This window comes from Narcine bancroftii, chromosome 7, assembly GCF_036971445.1.
Source record: "Narcine bancroftii isolate sNarBan1 chromosome 7, sNarBan1.hap1, whole genome shotgun sequence".
Taxonomy (NCBI): Eukaryota; Metazoa; Chordata; class Chondrichthyes; order Torpediniformes; family Narcinidae; genus Narcine; species Narcine bancroftii.
This window is the reverse complement of record NC_091475.1, coordinates 28,743,968-28,771,817: the sequence shown is the minus strand read 5'-3', so window position 1 is coordinate 28,771,817 and position 27,850 is coordinate 28,743,968. Positions and strand designations below refer to the sequence as shown.

At 40.9% G+C, this 27,850-nt stretch overlaps 1 long non-coding RNA gene across 4 annotated transcripts in view; it reads right to left on the bottom strand.

The window, feature by feature from the left end:
* The window catches only part of LOC138738663 (uncharacterized), a 104,033-nt gene extending 76,474 nt beyond the window's left edge, over positions 1-27,559 (bottom strand). For all 4 annotated transcript variants that reach the window (XR_011341661.1, XR_011341662.1, XR_011341663.1 and 1 more), the window contains exon 1: positions 27,402-27,559. This is a non-coding gene — a long non-coding RNA (uncharacterized lncRNA). The remainder of the gene's footprint in view (positions 1-27,401) is intronic.
* Between the last annotated feature and the right edge of the window lie 291 nt (positions 27,560-27,850).

Sequence of the window (27,850 nt, the reverse complement as noted above, 5' to 3'; positions counted from 1 at the left end):
GGGAGCTCCAGAGGGTGGGTGGCCTGGATCTGCTAATTCCACTGCCTACAACACAGCCACACACGCCACAATAATGTAATTGCAAGCCATGCCCACTAACATGACATAACCAAAGTACCTCCGCAAGCTGCATATTGATGTCAAAGAGCCGCATGTGGTCTGCGAGCCATGGTTTGGCCACCCCTGCTGAGAAGGATCACTCTTTGCTGTCTGTCTGATAACCAAGTGTCAATCCAAGCCAGTATACCGCCTCCAACTCTGTGCGCTGTAACTTTGTTACGTTGGATCTTAAAAAAAAGCTTTCTGCAAATCCAAATACACTGCATGCACTGGCCTCTCCTTATCTATTCTACAACTCACTTCCACAGGAATAGATTTTGCTTTTATAATTTATAACATAGCTCAAAGTGCAGTGTCACTGTTGTCTGCTGCAATATTTTACTTTGCACGTGACCAAGGATGACATGAACATCAACTTTGCACGTTGAATGTACTCACAGACCTTTCCTTAACATGCTTCATTTTTGCAGAATGAGAGAAGGGAACTTGCAGGTCTCAGTTTGTCGTTTATAAGGGCTTTGGGCTGGGAGAAGCACAGAAAGTGGAGCATTTTTTCCCCCAGAGGTTGGGGAAAACACAGGACCTCAAAAAATTTGGCTAGATATTCAGGATAAGGGATAAGATTGGCTGCAGATGTGTTTGCTTAATTCTTAGTTTGGAATGGTTGGTTGAGCTCAGGATGTGGTTGTGGGATCAGGTTCTGGGCAGCCTGATGGAGAGCCACAGCAAGGCAGTTCCCTGCACCTGTCTCCAAGCTGCCGCCATTGGCTGGAGCATGCTTTGTCAGGTCCATCCTAACATTGAACAGTACAACCAAGGAATAGGCTCTTCACATTATGATGCTTATACCATTTCCTCTAATGCTGCATTCCAGGCACCTACTAATCTAGATGTGCCAAAAACACGTGCCTCATTAAACTTACCAAATGCTCTAGCATTTGACATTTCCACCCTGGAAAATAAAGGTACTGATTCCCTATCAATATCTCTCATCATTTTATATACCCCAGAGAAAACAATCCAAGTTTATCCAACCCCCTTCTTGAATCTATAATCCAGATCACATCCTGATGAACCACTTCTGCACCCTTTCCAAATCCTTCCCATAGTGTTGTGACCAGAACTGCATGGAATACCCCAAATATGGCCTAACTAAAATTTTATACAGCTGCAACTCTTATACTAAATGCCCTGACTGATGGAGCCAAGGGTACCAACCCATCTACTTGTACTGCCACTTTCAGGGAGCTATGACTTCCACTCCAAAATGCATCTGTGTACATCATTGCTAAGCACTCTGTCATTTACTGCATACTTTCATGTATTTCAGAAAAGCAGGGAAGGATACTGGAAAAATAACTCATTGTTTTGCTGGGCAAAAATATGTGCAAGAGGCATATTTTAAAGTTTCCAATGGAGATAATCATTTCATGGACTCACAGAGGAACTTCCAACATGTGTTCTTTTCTCGTTCTGGTAACTTGCAAGTTTAGCTGTGTCTGTGGACCAATAGTTGTACTCAGCTACTGCTTTGTCTTATGGTCCTGCAGCACTTACGTATCACCCAGATGCAAAATTGTTTTGATTTGGTCTCACCTGCATTGATTTGGTGGGATAACTTGCAGGGATGCTGGAGATTTTTTTCAGTTGTCCCACAGCAAATAAACTCTTATCCCACATAATTTCCTGCTTCACTCCTCTAGGGGGAACTAACAAGCAGCCCCATTACCTTGAATAATTTTAAAACTGAGCCTGTGCTGACAATCACAGCCACGGTTCTCTCTTTCTGCCCCGGAAGTCCACCGTTCATCTTGTGTGATCATGTTGACACTAAATTACTACTTGTACAATAGCTCCATTTAAAAGGTACAGGTACTCCCGACTTGCAACCAGTGTGATTTATGTCTATCCGCACATGACAGAAAATTTAGAAAAGATATAAAGTTTACGCAGGAAGTGATGTTGAGAATATTCTCACTTGGTGTGTACAGTTCTGATCACCAAATTAAAAGAAGCATGTCAATAAGGTAGAGAAGATTTACTAGAATGTCGCCTGGATTTCAGAATCGAGATTACAAAGAAAGATTGAGTAGATTAGATCTTTATTTATTGGAGCGTAGAAGGTTGAAGGGCGATTTGATAGAGGTATTTAAAATTATGAGGGGGATAGATAGAGTAGATGTGAATAGGCTTTTTCCCTTGAGGGTAGGTGAGATTCAAACAAGAGTCACAAGTTAAGAGTTAGGGGGCAAAAGTTTAGAAGTAACATGAGAGGGAACTTCTTCACTGAGAGTGATGGCTGAGTGCAATTACCTTCCAGAAGAGGTGGTCGCAGCAAAGTCAATTTTGTCATTTTAAGGAAATGTTGGATAGGTGCATGGATGAGAGGTGATTGGAGGGTTATGGGCAAAGTGCAGGTAGGTGGGACTAGAGGAGATCACTTAGATCAGTATGCACTGTCGAGATAGCCTGTTTCTGTACTGTAATTGTTACATGGTTATATGGTTTATGTTGTATTTGATACAGGGCAAGTAAGAGCCAAAATGTGTGCACGTACCTTGTTAGTTGGTGTCCCATGGTCCATAGGTTGGGTGCGGCCATCTTGATTCCTGTGTACATGCGCGAATCTTCAGTTGGCACATGCACAGTGGGTTTGCATATTGGAGTTCAGTTAGCACATGCATGAGAGTTAAGGGCACAAATTCAATATCGTCAGGGCACTTAACTCTTGCGCATGCACCAGCTGAACTCCAATATGTGAACCCATCGCACATGCACCAATTGAAGAATCGCACATGTGCACAGGAATCAAAATCACCGCGTCTAGCCTACAGACCCCAGGATGCCGACTTACAAAGTAAGCATGGACCAGAATGTGGAAATATTCACCAAGGTTAATCGACAAATTCAGGAAGCTTTAAGTTGCTATCGCCAAATTGACGATGAAAAAAAAATTTAATAAAAAGTTTGCTTTAAGACTGTTACTCCACATGTGTGGGAAAAATTCCAACTCGTGTCCATTTCGAGATATGATTGGTCCTTCAGTCCCAATTACGGACGGAAGTCGGGAAGTACCTGTATTGGTGTTGACATGCACATTGGCAGAAACTTATTCCACCTCTCCCCTTTTCACTCTCAGCCTTGAAGAGTTTGGACCTGAAATATTGTCCATCCTTTATCTCTCACTGATGCTGCTCACCCACTGAGTTCGTCCAGCAGATATGCACATACTCCACAATATTTTTCACCTTGCGCTAGCATCACAAGGCACAGAGAATTGTTCTTATTTGTTGCTATGCCATGGTTTTTAAACTGTATGACACATTTACAGATAAGCATCTCACCTACTAGTGATCTCAGTGATTTTAGTTGCAGGAAATCAGAAAAAGCGACACAGTTAGTGTAGCGGTTAGTACAATGCTGTTTCTGTGCCAGTGATGGGGAATGGGAAATTCTGTGCTGTCTGTAAGGAGTTTGAACGTTCTCTCCGTGTCTGCATGTGTTTCCTCCGGTTGCTTTGGGTTCCTCCCACCATTCAAAACATACCGGGGGTGCAGGTCAATTGGGTGTAATTGGGTGGCACAGGCTTGTGGGCCGAAAGGGCCTATTACCATGCTCTATGTCTAAATTTAAATTTAAAAGCCAAGTATAATTTGTGAGCATTGTTTTGACAAATAGAGAAACACTTTCAATAAAGATTTTCAACTAAATCCCAGCTCCTGAAAGTGTTCAGCACCATCTTTAATCACAGAGTAATTCAGCATGGTAGTGTGCTCTTCATCCAACTAAATCCATACAACCATTAAACATGCACAATTTCTTTTTGCCTTCCTCATCATTGCCCTCTGAATCCCATCTCTTATCTAGACACTAGAGTCAATGAACTTCCAAGCTGTACATCCTTGAGGAAAGCGGTACACCCAGGAAAACCCCAATGCTGTAACAGGGAGAATATGCAAGCTTCACGTAGAGGCATCGGAGGTCAATCAGGATTGGATCCAGGACACCTACTGGTTAACCAATGTGCTGCGTCAGCTATACTTGTGCATTGCCCATCCTAAAAGACATGATGAGTTTACATTGACTGACAATCCCTTCTCTTGTTCTTCTGCCCCATAACCTGACACAAGATTTTCATTGCTAATTCCGATTGGCGCTCACCTGGGTTCTAACTTCGGGGTTAACAGGAGAGCACAGAAGAATACAGTGCAGGAGCAGGCCCCATGATGTCTGTACTGAACATGATGCTAAACTAAATTAAATCTCTTCTGCCTGCACGTGATCCATTCTTTGTATATTTATGTATCCATCTAGGAGTCTCTCAAATGGTACAATCTTATCTGCTTCCACCACAGCCCATTCCAGGCAACTACCACTTTCTATAAAAAAATGTCTGCTCATTTCATTTTAACTTGTACCCCCCCCCCCCCCCACCCCTCCCCGTTTAGGGATGCATCAACCAAGTAGAGCATGAGATTGGTGCAACTTTAATCAACCAAGAAACCAAACACAGCCTTACCTCTAGCCGGAAGGTCAGAAGTATTCAATAGGCGATTGTTTCACCTTTAGTGAGTGGCCACAGGTGACACCCTGTGGCCAAGTGATGAAATGGCAGGTATCCATATCATCACACCCCTCCCCCACTTCACTTTAAATAAATGTCCTCTCATATTTGATATTTTAACCCTGGGGAAAGAATTCTGATTGTTTACTCCATCTATGCCCCTCATCATTTTATAAGCTTCCATTGTCTCCCCTCAGCCTCCCACACTCCAGATAAAATAACCCAAGTTGTCCCACTTCCCTTTATAGGTCATACCCTCTAATCAAGGCAGCATCCTTTTGTACCGCTTCTGAACTCTTTTCAAAGCCTTCACACCCTTTCCACCAGCCAGAAATGCACATGATACTTCAACGGTGGCCTCACCGTAGCTACATCCTTCTTTACCATCCTGCCTACTTGCGTGGCCACTTTCAGAGAAGCTATGACCTTGGACCCCCAGATCCTTTTGCTCATTAAAGGGAGCATCAATTGGGAGGAAGAAATTTGTGTATCAAACTCGACAAAGATTTCTTTAAACACAGCACCTACTGATTTTTAAAAAAATGTTAAAGGAGTTAAAAGGCACCCAGATAAAACAAAACTTTTCTTAATCTCAAATAATCTTTAGTGCATATTGAGTGGAAGCTGTATTGTTGGACCAAATAGAATTTCTTGGGTGGATATGAAAGTTTATTAAGATTCTGGGTACAGAGGAGTTTTCCATATTACCTTGTGCAATATTTAGCTCTCACTAAAAAAAAATCAGATTTACCTGGTCATTATTTAAAAAATGGCGACTGCCAGAGCTGCTGTAACACCAATGCTGCCACAGGTGCAGACCTAGGAGAGTGGAGAGCAGAGACACAGCGCTGCTCTGAAGGTTTCAACAATCCAGTTCTGACAGCTCAGTACAAGCTTCAAATGACTTGTTAAGGAGCCAATGGTGTTTTTATACTAATATTCTGCAACCATGGACCTGTGCTCAAGATGGCAGCGCCTGTGCTTGGCAGCAGCCAAGGGGAGCAGCGGACTGGTACAGGGTACCAGAAATGGGGAGAACACCCCCCATTGAGAAGAAGAGCCTGCAGGATGGTAACCACAGCAGAGGACCAGGGAGGGGATCAACGACTGAGGGACCCACATAGAGTCATGAGTGTCTTGCAACCGGAGGTCCTGCACAGGGTATGGGCTGCTGGAAACTGGTTCATAGGATCCAAATATCGGAGCTGGGATTCGAGAGGGTGCTGAGGGCAAGAAGGGCTCCTTAATTATCTTGGGCGCTGAAGGCTTCCTGATCGTATCAGAGGTTTGGATCCGGAGCTCGCGTGCTGATGGATCGAACAGACTGTGGGAGCACTGGAGGCAAATCCACGGACATTCAGTAACTCTGAAGGGACTTTCTTTTGCTTCTCTTTCTCTCCTACTGCAAAGGGCGGCAGGCATACTATTGACAACTCTTTGCCTTACAGCAGGCAAAATGCAATTTCACGTAATACATGTTCTGTCCTGCAACATGACAATAAAGGAATCTTGATATCGTGAAAATCTTGAAATCACATTGTTGTATGTGACACCTTGCTGGGCTCCAATTGGCTGTATGAGTGCCATATTAACATAAAGATTAATTAAAGATTAATTCCAGACTGAACTCTCCTTTCTTTGCCATTTTAAAAAATATTTGTGAAAGTGGTTATTGCCACCTATTCAGGAAAATCATCTGCATTTCCTCCAGCTGATTCATTATTTGAACCAGTTCCAAAGCTTTCCCGACACTGTAGTTAAAGTTGGGCAAACTACACTACAGCAATCAGATCCGACACTTCCATACAAGAGACATTCTACTTCCATTTCACCACAAATGCATTGTCTGTAAAATTATTTGACCACAAACAAAAGTGTCACTATCTACATAAGTGCTACCATCAGATCTGCAATAGATAGGAACAGTTTGCAGACACAAAATCTCCAGCAACACATCAGTCTTCACACTGACACATTGAGGCATGATAAGCCAATAACATTTTTGGAAAGGTTCACTTCTAAGAATACTTAGTGAGCACGCATTGAAAGTATTGAATTGTACGAGTGAATAGCAAACCCAGAATCATGCAATTTAAATTTAAAAAATGAATAATTGCTGATCTCTTCATTCCTACCTACAACCTCCAGTGTCTTCAAAGTCCTGCATTCAAATAGTCAATATCATATGATCACCTGACTAATGCTTAAAAAAATCAGCTGACTTCCCTTTGCAGGCTTACTTCAACTAAACAGCTTGTTTCCATAGCACTCTGTCATGTGAGCTGTGACAGCACCAGCTGTCATTGCCAATGAAGAAACAGGGCCCCATACTCAGCTTCTTTACTCTCAACCTCACTATGGGTTAACATACGTCCGAAGTCGGCAGCCTCAAACACACAAAACCTCTTCTCAAATTTTCAAATTGCTCCTATGAAACTAAACAGCATCTTTCTCTCTATTTAATGTGTGTGTTTGTGTCTGTGTGTGAAAGAGAGAGTGTGTGTGAGAGAGAGAGAAAAGAGAAGAGGGTGCAGAAAGGAAGGAAAGCTCAGCATTCCTGAACACGCAGTCGACTCTGCTAGGCTCCAAGACTATTTCCAGTCACAGAACATAAACTGAATTAGTCAGAGCTAAAGACCACACACTTTGCACTCCATACATACCCATTAGCTGCCCATGCTAAACGGCAGGAAGAATAGAATTAAACCAGTTTTGCTTTTTTTTAAAAAAAGACACAAAATAAAAACATAGCACTGAGCTAATGAAGTTTAAAATACATACAGAAAGAAAGCAGAACTTTCAAAGCAGAACACAAACTATCAGATTTTGGTTTTTAACAAATCTTTCACGAGGATCTCCTGAACCAAAAAGCCTCATTAGAAGCAAGTGGTTTATACTATAGAAAATAATGGCTCTGAAAAAAAAAAATGAAAGTATGATTCAAATTCTCCAAAACCACATACTCTCACTTCTAACCTGTGCTAGTCTTGTGGTTCTGTTTTCAATCCAGCGAGGAATGTCTCATAATAGTACACATTTCCAAAAATAACTCTAAAATGAAGCTGGTAAAACAAAAAAAGAACTTATTTTCAAAATCCTCACAATCTACATGAGATCACAGCATATCCTGTGCCTTTTTCGTTTTGCCAGAGGCACTCGCGCACAAATATTTCTCCACTGTTCAGAAGGAAATGCCACTTATCAGACTCTTCCGTTAAAAAGGACCACATGTTGTTGCCCGTTCACATCAGTATCACACAAACTCCCACTAACACTATCCATGAAACCACCACTCTCAGCAGGGACTGACCCTTGTGGAGTTGCTGTGCAGACAGAGGTGAAATCAGAAACCAAACGGTATGCCTACTTTGCACTGGAATTTCAGCTAGGAAAGTCCTCAGTGTAAATGTGAAAGTCTGATATTAATCAGCACCAGGAAGATTTGGTCTCAGTTTCATTCTGCCTAGCTTTGCTAGTCGGACCTCAAGTGCTGTGCAAACGCAAATGTTTGCACAACTCAAAGTCAAGATCATGGTCACATTCAGTCAAAACATTTGCCTCAGATGTACCATGTTTGATACTCTGTTATCTATGTTACTTTGAAGTTCAGAATAGCTCTGCCAGCAATGTGGACAGCTTTCAACTCTTCATAAATGCAATCTTTGTACTCAAAACTGTAATGGGGATTAGAGTTCAATGTAGGGCTCCAAAAATGGAATAAGAGAGCATACTCTCTAATTCTCTGACTCTTGCATGTCCTTAGCATTTTGTTGGAAATATCCTATCATGAGTGCCATTTTTTTAGTCAAATATTGTTAGCTTTTTTTTAAAATCGTATTGAACAAGGAATCACCACCTTTTGCAGGATTTCTTTGAACATATCTGGTCCCTTAATTTTGAGAGGGAACCTTCGCAAATGATCCAGGGTCTTATAATTTTATTCATAAATTATATTTTACTCCGGAGAAATTAAGGAAATACAAGTTTATTTCCTCAGATTTATGCTTTAGATGTCATAAGGAAGTTGGCTCTTACATTCTACTTGGTTATTTGAGATGGTGAAACCCTTTTGGAATAGATTTAAGGAACCTTTAGAAGCTTTTTTAAAATTGAAGCTTCCACTAGCCTTTAGTATTTTTGTTGGGTAATATTAAAAGATTGAGTTTAGAGTTAAAATTAATACATTTCAAATTGCTTTTTTGATACTAAATTTAGCTGTGGCTAGAAAATATTTGGCAATTACTTGGAAAAATGAGACTAATTTGAGTATTCAGAGATGGCATTTGGAAATGAGATCTTGTATTCTATTGGAAAATATAACATATAATTTAAGTAATAATTATTCCTTTTTTACTAAAACTTGGAGCCCGATTTATATGGGGTTGAATTATGAAATCCCCTTTCCACATGTTAGTGGTGTTCCGAACCATGGTAACTAATTGATGAATTTAATGTTGTGATCTCTTTCTTTCTGGGGGGTGGATTAGAGGTGGGTGGGGGAGGTGTAGGGGGTTATTATTGACATAAAAATATCATGTATGTATTTTGTTTTTCTAAGTTGTATCCATTCTTGTATTTTAATCATGATTTAATAAATACAATTTTCCCCAAAAAAATGACCCAGGGTCCCAATCAGGGTAGTCTGGAGGAGAATTATGCAGCACTCAACTATGCCTGCAGAAATGATATATCTGTCCTTTGAATAACACACACTTGGAGCATTCTTTCTGTGGGAGAACAATACCAATTGTAATTTAGACCAATATTGTTGAAAGTCTCACGGGAAATGTATTTTGGACATTCCGGTGAGGTGGATGCAGAGAAAGAATGCTGCAGCATAAAAAGTCTTGCATCAACACAGTGAATGACCAGAACGAGTTGGATGGATGTTTGGAATCACATGTTAAATGATTAGGCAGGAAAATTGAGTTATGGTCAATGATCTGATCAGCCACAAATTTAAAGAATGACAAAGTGGAATTAAAGGGCCATGTGGCTTAATGCAGCTTCCATTTCTGTTCTGATGTGAAGCTAACAGCAAGTTCAGAATTGTTGGGTATGCATTGTTTAATGTGGAAATCTTCAGGTTGCTGTCCGCATTTCAGTCCTCCTTCACAGGGTTGGCATAGTTGGCAATATGCTATACAAATAAATAACAAAAATCACTGCTAATACCCACAAATAGGACACTTTAGCAGAAAGTAGGGCGATACTACTTACGAGGGCCCAGCACAAAGTAGTCATCACCCTTTACATTGTGGGCTCTACCAAAAGAGCATTTAGAGTTGGCATCAGAACAAATCGAATTGGGAGGTATTTTGGTACCGCGTGAGTGGGAAGGAGGGGGGGGTGGGGTGCACTGATTTTTCGGCAGGTGATTCATTTAGGGGGGCATGGCCTGCGAATGCCCCATCCCCATGACACTGACCCTGAGAGCATTACCTGCTGTGTGACCTGCTGAGTTTCTCCAGCACCTTCTGTATTTAAATTACATTATTTTGTTGGCAGCTGCTGACATTAGCTCGATCAATAATTTTTAATCTGAACCAAGAGCATTAAAGCCAAGGAGCTATGAATTTTGAATATTACTCATGATCTCAAACAATGGAGACACAGGCACAGAGGCTAAAGGCGCACTTCTATTCCCATCTACTTAACCATGTTCTTTAATTATTTATCTATGTACAAGACAAAAATCTGTTCCAATTACATTCTGATTTGGTCTAAAATAGACTGTCATGGTTATAGTTCAGAAATAAGCCCCATTTCCAAGAGGTTTCTGAGAACTATATGCAATTTAATTAAGAGGAGGGGAAAATGCTTCTTTGAGGGAAACTTTCATCCGAGTTATGAATCACTGAATCTTACCGTAGATGATGGTTTCAATTTCTTATCATGGTTTCATTTGAATCACCGCAGTTGAAAGGGAAGGCCTGACATAAACCATCAGAGCAAAAGACAGGAAATGATTACCACTGGGAGTTCACCTCCCTGGCCACAACCTTTTAATTTGCAAATTCGTACCATCAAACTTTTCTGAAAATTGCTCTCATTGCATTTAATAGTGAGAAAATAGTGGGAAATTTAACCTCCATATTCTTCTGCAAAAACTCAGCTCAACTATTTGCATAAATGTCCCAGGAACAGTGTAACATGTAGAATCTTTTTAAGTATCTTGACATCTGGTATTTCCAGGGATTTATAGGGCCATTCCAACACAGGGTAATTCAATATAAATCGAAAAGAGGAAATCTTTGCCAAATAGTTGTTTTTTTTAAAAAAATCTACAGTTATGAAAGTAAAATGGCTCAAACCTTTTTAATACAACATTAGATCAATAAAGGACAACAGCTTACAGTTTCTCTTGAATCTTGTGCTGATAACAGAGTGGATTACTGTTAAGCATGTGGATCCACACTGCTGATTGGCTGGCCTACATCTTTAGGGTCATACCTCCTTCCCTTCTGCTTTGTTCCTAGTTCATGGCAATTCCCTTTAATATGCAGATATTCCAAGATCATCCTGCACCCTCCCACCCCACTTTCCTCATCTCTTCCTGTCTTCTACGATCCAGCAGTAGTCATTTGTTCCTTCTCTACACCCTCTGATTATCACCTTGGTGATCTTCCCTCTTGCTCTGTTATCACAACCCAATTATAGATTTTTCTTTACATGCCTGTTCCGACTTCCATTTCCTACCAATTCTCTGTTCATAAATGGTTTTCACATAAAACTTCCAGTTTTGACTGTAGGTCATTGACCTCAAGATAACATTGCTTCTCTCTCTGCAGATGGTGTTTTACCAATGTTTTATTCATCACTGCAGAATGTGGTCATTGAACGAATGAAGAAAACCTTATTATCATACACAGATGCCCAGAAATTCTTGTTTGCTGCTACGACATAGGTGTGCAAAATACACCATCTTACAATAAGTATAACACTACCACATGAGGAAACAAAAAAAATGTAAAAGGGTAGATAATATTCACAATTACAATTGTTGCAAATGTACAATGGTGCAGACAGATCTTTGGTGGTCCTGGGGTTAGTGTAGTACTGGAGATTCAAGAGTCCAACAGATGTTGGAGAAAAACTATTCTTGAACCTTAAGGTGCCAAACTTCAGGCTTCTGTACCTTCTGCATGAAGGTAGCAGTCAAAAGGGAGTGTGATCAGGGCGATGGGAATTCTTTATGGTGCTGTGTGCCTTCTTGAGGCAATACCTCACATACAGTACTGGATTAAGGTAGTAACAAAAGTAGCATGTCCTATGGTCCCCACATTTTCAAAGGCCCTGCGCTAAATGCTTGTTGACTTGCTCTATTACTTTATGTACTTTGAATTACGAATGACTGACTCGGTGTTTAACTTAAACATTTTCATTTTTGTCTTTGCACAGCGGCTATGGGTAACCAATTATCATCTTTAATCTGGTTATTAACACAGACTATGGGAGTGTGGTATCTCATAGCCGTTACACAATTTACGATGCCCATATTTCTCAATAAGATGAGAAGCTTTAGATGCAGAAGATAGTCTCCTGAAACCCTATCCTCCTTTCTCACAGTAATACCTTTTTCTTCCAGAGAAGTGCCTATTGAAATTGTATGTTTACGTCAGTGGGGCGATGACGAAGTGTTGTAGGGTTCGCAGGGACGCACGGAGTTGTGCGTTGGAATTTTGATCAATTCTTTCAAGCTCAAACTGTCATTTAGAAATAAGCCACTGAATAATCCTGAAGGAACCATCACAAAATTTATTGGCTCAAGGGGTGTAAGAGTGATCAGCTCGGTGGTGTTTGTTATTGCCCCATGAACTAATCAATTTGCTGAGCTATTAAGAAAGCGATGAAGTTGCTGTTTGTATGGACCAGCCTGCGAATGGATGAAAAAAAAATCACCCTTCAAACCCCCTTCCCTGGAAAATCATTGCTGAAACAAATGTTACTCCTCTCCATTTTTATGCCAACCCATCAAAACTGCATGTGACAAGTCATATTGACAACCCTGACCACCCGCAGATTGGAGGAAAAGGCGCCTTATTTTCTGTCAGGGCAAAACATTCACTGTTTTCCATTAAACCTGCTGCCTTTTCTTCCCCCTCCCCTATTTCCTGCCTTTCCAGTTCTTTAACCTACACAAAAGCCCTGCCTTTTGAACACCCGCCCCCCCCTCCCCAGTGCTGCTGTTCCCTCCCTCCCTTCTCCACCTATCATTTCCTGCCCTGCCTCCCCTTCCCCCTCCCACTCTTTTATTCTGATGCAAACCGGCATTTTCTCACACTTTGATGAAGGGCTCAAGCCTGAAACATCAGGTATGTATCTTTACCCTTGCTACATAAAGGACACGGTTTGACCTGCTGAGCCTCTCCAGCATTTTGTGTGTTTTACTTCAACCAGAGTGTCCACAGAATTCTATGTTTTACCTTTTCTTCTGTTTGTGTGCCTGAGAACAGAACAATCTCACCCCAAGAATGAATCTTGGGTACCTTTTTCTCCCACTTTCAAAGCAGATACTATCTTTGTCAAATGAGATCAAAACTGGAGGTTCTACCAATGCTGTGTACCATTGTAGAGCATCTCTCATGGCCAGTCCCCATTATAAATGCACACAAAGAACTGATAGAAAATACGGAACTCATAAAGTGATATATTGCAATAAAAATGGTTAATTTGCTGAAGTGAAAATTATTTCTTTAGTTTTGTCTGCTATCATTTTAGCAGTTAGCGCAACACTATTACAGCGCTAGCAACCCAGGTTTGAATACAGTGCTGTCTGTCAGGAGGCTGTACATTTTCCCAGTGTCTGGGCTCTCCCTGGGAGCTCTGGGTTTCCTCCCACCCTCCAAAACAAAGAGTTGTAGGATAATTTGGGTGTAATTGGGCTGCACGGGTTTAAATGGCCAAAATCAGCTTTATACCAGGCTAGAAATTAAATTTAAGGAAAAAAAATCCAGCTCCTTTTCTCTTTTCAAGAAAAGTAAAGTAGCATTCAAGAATGTACATGACTGGGTCACCCCAGACTTGTTCACCTCCTCTCTGGGTAGGGTTCAGGCAAAGAAACTCATTGCTGTTTCTCGTTCAGACTCCTGAATAAATGGTTCATCAGGAACTTGTACATGTGCTACAAATGCCCATGCTATTCTGGGAAGGCTATCCTTGCAGCCTACTCAAAGTGGATTAAAATACAAACTTTCCAGAGGCTTCAAAGGAATTTTTGCCCATGTTTAGCCTGGTTTGCAGTTAGAAACTAGTTTCCATTAAGATTGCCTATCTGCATCCCATAATTTCCAAAAGTGGTCATAACAATAGACTCTAGATCTGCTCACAGGACTTTTAAGTTGATATGAAGGTGGCTGGTGTTTAGAGCTGTCTCTTCTTAAATGTTACAGTTATTGACGAATGCAGTAAAGAGTAAAGAAAAAAACACAGATATTTTCAAGTATTAGATAAAATCTGAAAGGCTTTCATTATTGGCCTGTCTGCCACCATCATCCCAGTGTCAAAGAAAAACATAATGGACCTCAATAACTACTGACAGGTGGCTCTGAGAACCATCATCATGGTGTTTCAAGAGGCTGGTCATGGCTCATGTTAACTCCAGACTCCCAGCCAGCCTATATATATATCTATATATATATCTATATATATAGATATATATAGATATATATATAGATATATATTTACACCATTCCTTGGCCCTACACGTAGCCCTAAAACATCTGGATAACAAGGACATTGGTGTCAAACTATTATTCACTGACTACAGCTCTGCCTTCATCATTATAATAAAATCGTATCCAAACTCGGAACCTTGGCCTCAATGCACCCCTTTGCAATTGGATCCTTGACTTTCTGATTTGCATACCACAATCAATGAGGATGCGTGACAATATATCCTCTACGATCACCCTCAACACTGGTGCCCAGTTGGATGACGTGCTCAGTCATCTACTATACACTCTGTACACCCATGACTGTGTAGTCAAATACCGTCCCAACTCCATCTACAAATTTGCACATGATGCTACCATTGGACATAGATCTCAGATAAAAGACAGAACATCGCAGCGAGATAGTGAGTCTCGTGGATTGGTGCCAGGACAGCAACTTCTGTAATCTGTTTTATTTGTTATACTTATGTATGCATGGACCTGCTGGATAACATGCAAAACAAGCTTTTTTTCTACTGTATTTTAGTTCTTGGGACAATGAGCTTTAACTTGAAAGTTGAACTTGAACTTGCTTTGGATCGTCACCATGTTCTTGTCCATCTTCTACCAGCACTAACTGCATTATTTTTATACCTGAATGTTGAATGCTGATTAAAGTCGTGATTTTCTCTCATTACTTAAGTGCAAAGCTCAGAAATCTCTGGTACATTCATGAAAAGGTCACAACTAGGATAATTTAACGAAAAAAAAAGAATGAAGCCAGAGGAAACCATAAACCCCCTTGAACCTGTTCAGCCACTCATTAAGACCATTCCTGTGTGAAATCCACTTTAAGGAGGTCAAACAACATTCCAGCCAGCCGAGCATCATGCAGGTTCCCCATGCTACTCAAAGTGATTGCTGGCTCTCAGAAGGATAACATTTGGCAAAATTAGCACTGCCATTTTCACTCTGACAGTGTCCTTTCGTCCATCAGTGACCACCTCCACTCCAAGGAACCACCATCTCCTGTGTGGCTGCTGCACTGGGTGGACACAGCCCCCAGGTAATAAAGTGTGCAATCACTAGACTGGCACAAGAGAAACTAGTCAATTATTCAATTGTTTTCATTTCGATACATTCGTTCCTGATGGGCTCCATGTTCTGTTTGGCACATTGTTATTTTGGTTCTAGATTTCATGATTTGCACAGAAACTGACATGAAAATGATCAGTAATGAAGAGAAGTTGGCATGGGAACTATCATCAAGGAGACGAAGGTTTTCTTTATTATCATATATGAATGGAGGATGAGTTTAGGGGCAGTATTATTGCTCCTTTGTCCAACTACTGTCAAGGGGGTGACATTCTGCTTTTCTGATGATTGCAAAGCTGTGCTGAGGGAACTCCAGCATTGTTTCCATGGGAGCATCTTAAATATTGTCCACAGTACTACTCAGGGAAGGAAAACATTTCTAAGTGTGGAAGATGTGTGTCATCGAGGTGTTGATACACCCAAGCACAGCTTTCCTTCAATTCTGAATAAATGGTAGTGTACCTTCAGTAAATAAAGAGTTGGATTAAGATTAACAATCACATGCCTGGCCTACAGAATTTTCTGGCAAGTGATCATTCCCAGGGTCTTGGTGTTGTGAGGGGGAACTGGTAATGCTGATGAAGTCAGGGAAAGTAATTCCACTGAATGCGGTTGATCATCCTGAAACACTGGTTTGGTTTGATGGTAAATTGTGGCAAGGTCTTGTTATACAAGATTACAGACTGCATCTGCCTGCACTCTCAGATGTGAGGTGAGGGCACCTGTTGATCCTTGAGGTCAACAAGGCCTGCCTTGACACACTTTCCTTCTGCATAGTAAGTACCAGCCATGACATGATTGTCAAAGAGTATAAAATTATGAAAGGCATAAATAAAATGTTGTTTCCATTGGTAGGGGAATCTAGAATTTGAGAACATAGACTCAAGATTCAAGGTAGTAGATTTAGGTCAGAGATGAGGAGGAACTGCTTTTTTCAGAGGGTGGTGTATCTATGAAATTTGCTACCCATTGAAGCAGTGGAAGCTATCTCAATGAATATATTTAAGACAAGGTTGGATAGATTTTTACATAGTAATGGAATTAAGGGATATGGAGAAAAGGCTGGTAGGTGGAGATGGCCGATCATCAGATCAGCCATGATCTCATTGAATGGCGGAGCAGGCTTGATGGGCTGGATGGCCGACTCCTTTTTTATGTTTTGTACTAGACAACGCCGAGAATATTCTCCCAGAATCACAGTGCGGCTTTCGCGCAAACAGAGGAACTACTGACATGGTCTTTGCCCTCAGACAGCTCCAAGAAAAGTGCAGAGAGCAAAACAAAGGACTCTACATCACCTTTGTTGACCTCACCAAAGCCTTCGACACCGTGAGCAGGAAAGGGCTTTGGCAAATACTAGAGCGCATCGGATGTCCCCCAAAGTTCCTCAACATGATTATCCAACTGCACGAAAACCAACAAGGTCGGGTCAGATACAGCAATGAGCTCTCTGAACCCTCCTCCATTAACAATGGCATGAAGCAAAGCTGCGTTCTCGCACCAACCCTCTTTTCAATCTTCTTCAGCATGAATCTGAAACAAGCCATGAAAGACCTCAATGAAGACGCTGTTTACATCCGGTACCGCACGGATGGCAGTCTCTTCAATCTGAGGCACCTGCAAGCTCACACCAAGACACAAGAGCAACTTGTCCGTGAACTACTCTTTGCAGATGATGCCGCTTTAGTTGCCCATTCAGAGCCAGCTCTTCAGCGCTTGACGTCCTGCTTTGCGGAAACTGCCAAAATGTTTGGCCTGGAAGTCAGCCTGAAGAAAACTGAGGTCCTCCATCAGCCAGCTCCCCACCATGACTACCAGCCCCCCCACATCTCCATCGGGCACACAAAACTCAAAACGGTCAACCAGTTTACCTATCTCGGCTGCACCATTTCATCAGATGCAAGGATCGACAATGAGATAGACAACAGACTCGCCAAGGCAAATAGCGCCTTTGGAAGACTACACAAAAGAGTCTAGAAAAACAACCAACTGAAAAACCTCACAAAGATAAGCGTATACAGAGCCGTTGTCATACCCACACTCCTGTTCGGCTCCGAATCATGGGTCATCTACCGGCACCACCTACGGCTCCTAGAACGCTTCCACCAGCGTTGTCTCCGCTCCATCCTCAACATCCATTGGAGCGCTTACACCCCTAACGTTGAAGTACTCGAGATGGCAGAGGTCGACAGCATCGAGTCCACGCTGCTGAAGATCCAGCTGCGCTGGATGGGTCACGTCTCCAGAATGGAGGACCATCGCCTTCCCAAGATCCTGTTATATGGCGAGCTCTCCACTGGCCACCGTGACAGAGGTGCACCAAAGAAAAGGTACAAGGACTGCCTAAAGAAATCTCTTGGTGCCTGCCACATTGACCACCGCCAGTGGGCTGATAACGCCTCAAACCGTGCATCTTGGCGCCTCACAGTTTGGCGGGCAGCAACCTCCTTTGAAGAAGACCGCAGAGCCCACCTCACTGACAAAAGGCAAAGGAGGAAAAACCCAACACCCAACCCCAACCAACCAATTTTCCCTTGCAACCGCTGCAATCGTGTCTGCCTGTCCCGCATCGGACTTGTCAGCCACAAACGAGCCTGCAGCTGACGTGGACTTTTTACCCCCTCCATAAATCTTCGTCCGCGAAGCCAAGCCAAAGAAAACTAGACAACAAATGATAAATCCAGAAACCCTTTGGAGAGGACTGCAAGGTACATCTATACTCTTGAATTCATATTTTGAGAATTTAACTGATGTTTGTGTCAGTGGTTGGAATCATAATTTCCATTTTTATTGGGAGCCTGGGGTGGAGTGAAGAGTCGAGGATAAAGGAGATAGATTTGATTTGCTAAGAGCCACTTGTGTGTCAGGTACGGCAGATAGAATACAGACGATTCAATGCCTTAGAATGAATGAATAATACAAGTTTGTGGATGCAAAGTGGTGACAACAAACATTTTCAGGTGGTGACTCAGTTAAAAATGGGCTTTACAGACAATTTGATGTGTGGAACTCATGCACTGGCCATTACACCCTGGATCCTATGTTTAGCTGTTCACTAAGGCAAGTAGCAAGGTTAGAGCTACTAACAGAACATATTTCAAGTCCAGTTTATTGTTATCTGATTGTCGAAGTAAAACCCGATGAAACGATGTCCTCCGGACCTCAGTGCAAAACATGCATACACGCACCCAGAAATAACACACATACAGACTAATAATATATATTCAGGACAAGTATTCATATTATACAAACAAATAAATAAATATTGTTTCCTTGTGATGCCTGGTATAAAATATATTAAAAGACATACCACATGGCACAGTTCCTTCACATTCACATCTATGTATTCCACATGGCTTCCCCTTTAAAAAATGCTCTCATTCAAACATAGAAATATTAAATTATATAACTATAATAACTACTCATTTGCTCATTTCAACTACAAATCCAGTGCAACGAGAAACACAATATCTCCACATTCCAGACACGGAAAATTCCTGTATATTACTTCTTCAAATAAGTTTCACACATACTAATTTTACGTTCTATAATTCAATATGCATGACCATCAAAACAATAAATTATACATTTTCTAACCATAAACTATAGTACTAACTTAACAATTTAATTGCACAGCGTCTCTGTATATTATTAGATACCATAACTCATCAATATTATTTTCTAATTTGAGCTCCTCGTAATGTGACTCACCAGTCTCTGTTCTTACCCACTCTCCTTGCGTTTTACAGCACCGGAGGAGTCCAGAGAGTACTGCAGAATAACCCCTCTTTACTTTTATGCCTTGCTGCTTATTTCCTCTCAAATGTTTCGCAATTTTTCTTTGATTTTTTTTTGCCACTTTAAAGGGATGTGGGAAGAAACTGGAGTATCCAGCAGAAACTCATGTGGTCACATAGAGGTTGAAAAATTCCATTCAGATGAGGTCAGTCTTAACTGAAGAGATAAGGGGCTGCAGATGCAGGAATCTGGAGCAAAAGAAAGCAACCCACTGGAGGAGCTCCATGGGTCGAGTTCAATGGGAGATGAAGAATTCAGACCCAGCAGGTTGTTTTTTGAGTCAGGATTAAACCTAGGTTCCTGGAACTGGTTGGTGAAAGAGCGGCACCAACTGCAGTGCCACTTGATGTCACCCCTTGTCTCTACGTGAGCTTGATGTTTTATGGACACTGAACCCTTCTCTTTCCAGATAAGCCAGTTGAAGTCAGATAGGCATTACCTCTGCCCTCCCCTCTCTGGATTACTTCCAACATTTGACCATGACTGTTCAATATCTCTTGATGCAGTTTGACCTCACCACATTGAGCTGATCCCAGCAAGTCAAGGGCAAATGTAATGTCACTCACGGGCCTTTTAAGTCATTCAACTTAGGATATTTAGCTCAAAAAGAATCTACCACTTTGATTACTCTGTGAATAACAGAAATCCCAAGACCCAATTCATTGTCATCTATGAAAATAATGACTTCACTTTTGGATTCAGTACAAAGCTTTATTTACCTATTATCTTACCTGTGGATCCTGCAATCACTATAACCAATTAATCTCTTTTGAAGGATCACCCACTCCACTCAATATTTCTCCTTATAAAATGATAAATTTCTCCCAAGCTTCACCAAAATTTCTCACAGATATACCAGAATATAATAGGAAGAGAGGATGCCATTCAGCTGCTCAAACCGGCTTTGTAACTTAAGATCATGGCTGATATTTGCTTTAATTCCACCTTCCTGCCTGTTCTTCAGAAGCCCACATCCTTCTAAAGGCTAAAAGATGTCTAAGAGATCACAGCAGAATTCAAGAAATCTACATTTTCATATTTATCATAATTTGAGGCCATTCTTTCAGACCAGTTCGGTTCTACCCATTTCCCAGAAACTTTTCTTTCATAATTTTCACCACAATTCTATTACTCATCTCCCATGGAGAAATTTACAGAAGCAAATGCATTGAGAAACTGGCACATCCTTTGGATGTGAAAAGAATCTGAATTACCCAGAGGAAGTTCATGTGGTCACAGAGAGAACCTGCAAACCCCTGAACAACAGACTGAACTCAAGGCAGGATTGAAGCAGAGTTCCTGGAGACGTGAAGCAGCAGTGCTAACCTCTATGCCACTGTGCTACCTTTACACGATTAGTTTAGCAATCCATTGCCATAGCAAGTTCTGGAGCAGCACTGTCTTATTGATCAAAATGGTTGGGAAGAATAAGCGACACAACTCCTTTTCCTCACCACTACCTTCCTTTTCAAACTCTTTTCTTCCCCCAGCTTTCATTCCCAAATCTAACTAGTGCAGAAACTCATGGGCTTTCCACGACACCTAAAGAAGGAAACAAAGCACCCTACCTTCACGGAGCAAGACTGTATTGAGAGCCTGGCACAATTAGTATATGACTCATTGGTGTTCATAATAATTGGGCAACCCATCTGCTCCAGAGCTTTCCCCCAATTGTCTAGCTTGATAAGCCTCCTCTGTTTGATTCCACCCTTTCCTACCACCTACTAAGGTGGCAGATATATTCCTCAGCATGGCAGTCCTGATTTTGATGCTCCTGCACCTCCCTGATTGTAGTGGGTTAAAGATATCCATCCATAACCAGACCATATTTAATCATCTCTTTTTTTAGTTTTTAACATCTTACAAGTTTATCTGATAATGTCCCTCCAAAACTCTGGCAGCAAACAACCAATCACCTGCCAATGAAAAGTTGCCCTCAATCCATTTCAGACTGAAGCTTGAAGCCTAATTCTATGTTTTCTCTGCATGGTAATTATTTGAGACAAGGAGCAGAATTTGAATTGTATGCTTTTTTGGGGCACTAAAGGGGGTAGCAAAGTGATGCAGTTGCAAGAGCCACTGCCTTATTGCTCCAGTGACCCAGATTCACTCCCGTCTTCCAATGCACACCAAGTGGAATTTGGACATTCTATTAAAAAAAAAATTAGACATACTAGTCCACTGCCTGTGCCACAAAAATACACCAATTGACCTACAAACCCCATATGTTTTTGGAAGGTGGAAGGAGCCCAGAACACCCAGATGAACCTACGCAGGTCGTGGGGAGAATGTACAAGCCCCTTCCTTCCAGACAGTGCTGGATTCGAACCAGGATCACTGGCGCTGTAAAAATGTTCGCTAAATGTGCTACTCATGAGTTTCCATGTTGGGATCGTGGGGAGAAATTAAATGACATATTTGTAGTGTCAGTTGGTTGTCTGTATTTCCATGCTATATGATTTTATGACTGAGTGTGCTAGTACCGAGTCTGAGTCAACCCAAAATAAAAAAAATGCAGAATTAAAACATCCTTGATTTAAGAAAGGGCCACTGGTATTTGCATGCATTAAGCAAAGGTAAATGGCAACCATGACTATTTAAACAGACTGCTGCTTGAAGCCCTACAGTATTAAAGAGGTTGCTCCATGGTGACCACATAGGATGTTTTGGGCTGGGAAATGAAGGGTACGATGGTCAGGAAAACAAAATAGGAGGACAGGCAATCAAGGTGAGAAGATGGAAATTGGGGAAGAAGGAACTTGTGCTGGAGGGAGTGAAAATTCCAAAGATGCATCATTTGAGTACTGATTGGACATGAAACCAAGGAGGAGGCAGAATGCTGGGAAGGTAAAGGTTTGAGCTGGAGCTCAGCAATTAAATCAGGAATAAGCTGGCAGGGGGGGAGGGTTGGACTAATTTTAAATTAGGTGATTAATGTTGTGTTATAATTATTGGGGGGGGTTAATTTGTGTAGTTTAATAATGTAGTATTCTAATTTTTATAATCTTATTTTTTATTATTTCTTTAAATGTAATTTTTATTTTAATCATGTCATAAAATTTTAAATAAAGTTTAAAAAAAAAGGAATAATCTGGGAGCTGTCCTTAGTTGAAACTGTGTCTACATTATTAAATATAAATTAGCAATCGCAGACATGTCCCCTTAAATCTTACAGGTGTCATTATTTCCTCCTTGATATTCTTTTTGTTGAACTGTATGCCAGTCTATCCCAAATTATAAATCTTTGCTCTTTTGTCTAATTTCTGCTATTCAGCAAATGAAATGTGCTGCCCCTGAAGATCACATATTGAGCAAAATAAGGGGGGAAGAGAGCAGGAACGTGACACTGGTTTAGAGGATTGGCCTCAATTGTATTGAATGGTGGAGCAGATTTGAAAAGCCAAATGAAATACTGCTGCTCTTATATTTCTATGTTTATATTTCATGGACAAATTACATCGAGATTGGGTGAATCACAAGAAACACACAAAATTCTGGAGGAACTCAATGTATCAGGCAGCTCCCATGGAAGGCAAAAGGTAGTCGACATTTTGGCCAGAAATTAGCAAGAAACTGGCAGACACCCAAATGAAAGTGCTGGGGGAAGTGGGGGGGGTAGGGGGGGGGGTGGGTGGAGGAGCACAGGTTGACAGGTGAATATAGGTGAGAGGTGGAAAAAAATGGAATAAAGGCTTGGAGGTGATCGGAAGAAGAAGCAGAGGGCTGAGAAGGATGCATTCCAATAGGATGGAAGGGAAAGGTGTGGGGACTGCAGAAAGGATGAATCACACCAGGAAGTGCCTTATCCATAGGAACATGCAAACACTGTAATCATTTTAAAATATTGCTATGATAACAGGCTACGTGCTATTAGCCCTAAATCCTAAAATGAGGCACAGTGAATATTCTCTATTACAACCTCTGGTCACACATTCCTCTAAGAGGTATTGCAAATGATTTTTTTAAAAATCAACTCCCTCTAGTGGATGCATGATGTTGCAAATCACTTGGTACACAATGTACATGGTAACAAAGCTGCTCCAACTGTAAATGATGTTCAAGGAATGTTTACATACTTCAGTCAGTGCCATTTTGACACTCTGGAGTTTACTATTCCACTACTCAGCTGTCCTTTCATCTGCTCAGAAAACAGGCAATATCATCACTATGGTCACAACCTCTTTTCACTACTACCTTTGGGTAGAACATATAGAAGCCTGAAGACCAACACCTCCAGGTTCAAGAGCAGTTTCTTTCCAACCATCAACAAGCTCTTGAACCTCCTCTTGTTATACTCATCATGGACTGCTGCATCACCACAAAAAGGATCGTATTCTCTATTGCAAAGCCACTTTTTTTATGCCACTATGAAACTGTGACTATTTATCATCTATGCTTTGCATGCATTATCTCTTTAATTTATTGTATATTATTGTAGCTTTTTAAAAAAATGTTATTATTCAGCTGCATCAAAGAATTTCAGTACATATGTACATTGTGCAATGAATAGAACAATAAATTTAGCACCACTCCTATAAATCACAACTCTTCAAACATTTTAAAGTCGGTGTCCCATCATCTGAATGCTCAGTGATTTTTCACCAGGTTCCCACTCAATAACATTGCATATTTTACTTTAATATGCTTGAGACCATCAGCTTTATACTCTCTACAATCTTTGTTTGATTTTGAACCTTGAAAGTTTTGGCTAAAAACAAAAAAATTAAGTGTGTAAAAGTTTGCACATTCTCCCTGTATCTATGTGGGTTTTTCTGCAGTAGCTCCAGTTTCCTCCCACCGTTCAAAATGTACTGGGGCTTGTAGGTCAATTGGGTGTAACTGGGCACCAGAGGCTCATGGGCCAAAAGGGCCTGTAACTGTGCTGAATGTCTAAATTTAAAAATTAAAGATTACAAAAACAAATCACTATAAGAATTAAATTTGAAATGAAAACAAAAAAAGACTGTAGCTGCTCGAAGTACAAAGTACAAATGCCACATTTGCACCCATACCTCCTTTCTCACCACCATTTGGGGCCCCAAATAGTCTTTCCAAGTGAAGCAACCCTTCACTTGTGAATCTGCAGGGGTCATCTACTGTATCCTGTGCTCCCATTCTGGTCTCCACTACAATGGAGAGACTGAATGCAGACTGGGAGATCGCTTCATTGGGCACCTTTGCTCTGTCCACTGCAATGGCATGGATCTCCCAGTGGCAACCCATTTCAAGTCTTTGCCCCATTCCCTTGCTGATATGTCTGTCCATGGTCTCATGCACCACCAGACTGAGACCACCTGCAAATTGGAGGGACAACACCTCGTATTCTGTCTGGCATCCTCCAACCAGATGGCATTAACATCGACTTCTCCAGTTTCCATTAGCTCATCCCCCACTCTCCCTCATTCCCTTTCCCTATGTCTCCTTTCCTCCAGATCCCCTCCCCTTGTCCCTTTCTCTCTTTCCCTATCCCTGTCTTTTTTCTTCCATTCACAGATCAATTCTCAGTTTTTCTCCCTTGTCCTCCAATCCATGTCCAATTGTGACCTCTTAGCTTTTGGCCTATGCCCCTCCCCCTTCTTCTCCTACCTTTTGATTCAGGAATTTCCTGCACTTTGCTCATACAATGATGAAGGGTTTAGGCCTGAAATGTTGGCTATATAGCTTTGGCTCCTATGGTCACAACAGGTCCCACAGTGTCCATAGGAGCCAAAGCTATATAGCCAACAATTTTGTGCATTTAGTCAAAATACTCAGCAGGTCTGCCACATCAATGGAAAGAAAGACATTTCCTGACCCAAATATTTATAGTATTTTCTCTTCTTATTTCAAAAATTTAAACTGTTGCTTCCCTATTCTATTATTTGACCAGTTTTAAGTGACATGTCTACTGTATCCACTGCTCTATTCTTGGTTTCCTCAAAGCCATTGTCTATTTGCATGTTCTACCATTACAGAACACTTCCACCTTGTATCTTTCCTCATGCAATCCCACACCCCACTCCATCCTATGACAATGCGTAGACAGTTGTGCTTTTCCTCTTCCTGCTGCATCTTGCCGTCCCACTTCCTCCCACTCTTCTGTCTCATTTCCTCTCCCAACACTGTCTCTCACTGTTAGTTTTCCTCCATTCAGGTCAGGCCAGACTGTGCTACTTTTCCTCAGTCCTCCAATGACTGGAAGCAAGCTTTCACCTACGAATCTAAGGCCCACTGTTTTCCCTCCACAGAACCAGCTACTAGGACCACACCTGGGACAAATGAGGGCCAACAGCTCTGGAAAAAATGGAAATTCAAATTTAAAAGATGATTCTCATCAATGACACCTTCTTCAAGAAGATAAGAATCAAAACCAAATATTAGAAATTATGAATATCATTTCATTGTCGATTATTCTGAAACAAATGTACATGAAACAAACAAGTTACAAATTGTGCAGAATAACAAATAATCGTCAAATCAGATTGCAACAAAAATATATCATCTTTCTGACAATTTTCAATTAACTGAAATATGGAGTTGGTCATATTAAACAGCAATTTAGAGATACATTGATGCATTGTTTAGAAACTATTGAATAATGTAAAAGTGAATCACAAGGTCTAATCTCTGTTGCAGTAAATTAACGAGCATCAGCTAAGGCACTAGAATGCCATTACATACAAATCGACTGTCCAAAGTGGACAGCACAGAAAAATCAGCTGATGAATGTCCTAGAAAGTGCATTTATGTGGAACTTCCCATTGTGCATAGTCTACCAAAATATGTTATCAAGAACAGCATGTGAAGAAAGACGCACAATTACACAACTGAATCATTTGAAGATAAAGGGAAAGTATTCTAGCATGAACAAAACCACCTGAAAATCTGATAAACATCTTTTCCAATGGCAACTTCAGTACACTCAGCTCAGAACTGAAGGTGCATGTGTCTCTTATAGAGAGAGCCAGTACTTTAAAAAACAAGGGGCCAGAGATTAGAGAATGCTATTCCTGAAAGACTTTCATACTTAAAAGTAACAGATTGACACCATACTCAGTACTTTAGCAAGTGCAAAAACACCCTATTTATTGTAAATTATGTAAAATATGCACTCACCTTTGTGAGTCTGACTACAACGATAAATGGGAAGAATTTATTTATTACCATTTTGTGAAAATTGTAAGGAAGATGGGATGTGATTGTTGTAATTGCTTCAACAAGCAGGCAGCTTGAACACAGCAAGATTCAAGATCACCCTTTGTTGGTTAATTTCATTACACTATTCCAAATACAGTAGGGATCAGAGAAGCAACATAAAATGATAAAAGCCATGTATATAAAATTATCCTGTTCATATTCTAAACATCTTGTTTGGCTCAAAGACAAAGTGTTACATTCTACTAATAAACCTGATTGTTCCATAAAATACAATAAATCTCAGTGTATATTATATTGTTACAAGATCAAACCAGCAACCACAAAGAAGGCATATCACACAGGGGTAAAGATGAACAATTACTTTGTTAACAAAAATTCACCTTCAAACTTTAATTCAAAATCCCCCTTTTATAACAATGCCCACTGGTTACTATGCAAATCTCTATAACAGTGTAAAACTATAACATACGTAATCAAAGTCTAAGCTACACTTCCAACTAGCCCACAGAAAAACTTAGACACAAAACAAACATAAAACACACAAGACTCACAAAATTTCAATCTCAACCGAAGAAAAGATCATAAACAAAATTCAGTTTGTTTGGTAAACTGAAGCCAAAAGATCCTTGAGAGAGAGAGAGCACAAAATTCGAAGTTGTCTTGTGTTGCTTGCAGAGAGAGGAACCATTGGCTTGGTCCGGATCCTTCTGGCTGCCTTTTAAATGTTCATCCTTTTAGAAATCCCAACATTCTAAACTGTCCTCTAGAGCATGACTCATGCTCTGGGCCTTCTTCCACTCCACAGCACCCCCACTGGTGGTTTATCATCCAAGTCCAGAAATTTTTAGATCATTTTCTGCACATGCTCAGTCCGTCTCCCACGCTCTCAGCAGTCCACCTTCACCTTGGCTCTCTAAGGCAAACTGTCACTTTTTAAACATAAAACCACACAACATATAGGCCAATACACAACACAGAACTCTGTAACAATATGAATTCACACCTGAACTGCACTGCAGTTACTTTAAAAAATATCACAAAGTCTTGGTTGCAGGTCTACACAAAAAGCTATGGAATGGATTTTTTAAAATTACCATATTTCTTGGTGTAGCCTTCACAGCTGAACCTCATCAGATTCTGATCTGGCTGCGCAACGGCCCAGAAGCTGATTGATTAGAACATACAAAATACCATTAGACACAGCATTAAGATGATCCCCAGTTTCACAGATTAACAAAGCATGCTCACAAAGCTTTTCATACAGCTCAGTATTGAACCAGTTCATTCAAGCCCTACCTGTACTTCAACATGCCTGTACGTAGGGAGTGACTTGTCAGCTCTGCAGCAAATGAGCGAGTTCAATAACTATGCATACTTGCCCATATTTGAGCCTCTGGAAAAAAAGCTTTTGAATGCCTTATCTCCTCTATCTCAGTGACTGAAACTGACGACCTACTGGTAGGCAAAGCCAACCTATAGTGCAACACCCACCTCTTTGTCACATGGAAGAGTAAATTACTCCTGCCTACACACTAGCATGGCG